The sequence below is a fragment of the Elephantulus edwardii genome, unplaced genomic scaffold, assembly GCF_000299155.1.
Source record: "Elephantulus edwardii isolate Elephantulus edwardi_28Jun2011 unplaced genomic scaffold, EleEdw1.0 scaffold00094, whole genome shotgun sequence".
NCBI lineage: Eukaryota > Metazoa > Chordata > Mammalia > Macroscelidea > Macroscelididae > Elephantulus > Elephantulus edwardii.
Window position 1 is genome coordinate 11,257,135 of NW_006399844.1, and position 1,251 is coordinate 11,258,385.

Consider the following 1,251-nt stretch of genomic DNA (forward strand, 5'->3'; position numbering starts at 1 on the left):
CTGCAAAGAGCAAGAATAGTCATTAAGTCTTATATGAGTTCTACAGTGCCCACATGAAGAACTGCAACAACTAAAGACTTAGAATAAGACTAAGTGGGAGTAGATGTTGAGAGGTGTCAGGATGTCCTAAACATCTCGTCTCCACAAGATGTCATTCTGAGCTCCCAGTTTCGAAGGTCCATGTTCTAAAAGACGGGGCTAGAAGAAATCCTCAGCCTGCTTAAAGCAACTTCCTGCCCCTCCCTATGAACACACAAAAAGCAAAACTACTTTCCCAAGGCGCTCAGACTAAGTGCTTCATTTGTTTATGGTCTCCCCCTGCTGTCCAGCGAAGGATTAAAAAGGGCAGCCCTTTAACTCAAAGGCTCTCACTGTTTCCCCAGGATCTTGTTCTAAATGGAATAAGAGCAAAACTTGTGATTTCCTGTTCCAATACTTAAGTCCAACTACTCAGCGGCAAATTCTTCCATTGTGACGCGCACTAAGATAACGACTAGCATTGTGCCTTAGTAAGAAGCAGACATGGGATCAGCTTATTCTTCATTAAAGAATCTTATCTAAATCTGATTGTCGATTAAGACTGTGGTCACAAGCAGATTATAAAGATCTCAGGCTGTATGTGCTGATCAATGGGGGGGGGGAGAAGATTTCTAACCTAGGGTCAAAGAGAGAACGCTTTGTTATGGTTTTCAACTCATACTGTCAGGGACCGCTCCAAAAGTAAATTGCAACATCTGCTTATCGAGCGCCCCAATGAGAACGCATTCGGAACCTGAATTTAGAGTGGGTGCAGGACTCAGGCCCAAAACTGTACGCTGGCCTGGATGGATCTGGAAGGGAGGCATTAAAAATAGAAACGACTGGACGGAAAGCATGGGTCATGCAACCTTAGAATGACAGGCTAACGGCAGGCCCGGCCCCTTCTCCCTAAATCTAAATCCGCCCCCAGATCCACACAGCCCCAGTCGCAGGTAGGTCACTCGCCAAGAGCCAACGTGCAGACTGCCTCACCTGAGCTTACTGACTTTCGGCTCGGTCGGGTTCTGCACGGTCATGGCCGCCATCATCCACACGGAAGGGTGCAGCAGATTCCAGTCTCCCCAATTCTACCGCGTCCTGGCACGACAAACCTCTTTCAGCTCCTGGGGAACTCACTCTAGCAGTGGTGTTTTTCTTCCGGATTCAGAATCTCCGCCTCGGCTTCCGTAAGAGGTGGGTCTTGAGAGCATCAAAGGCTCTGATTGGTGCGGC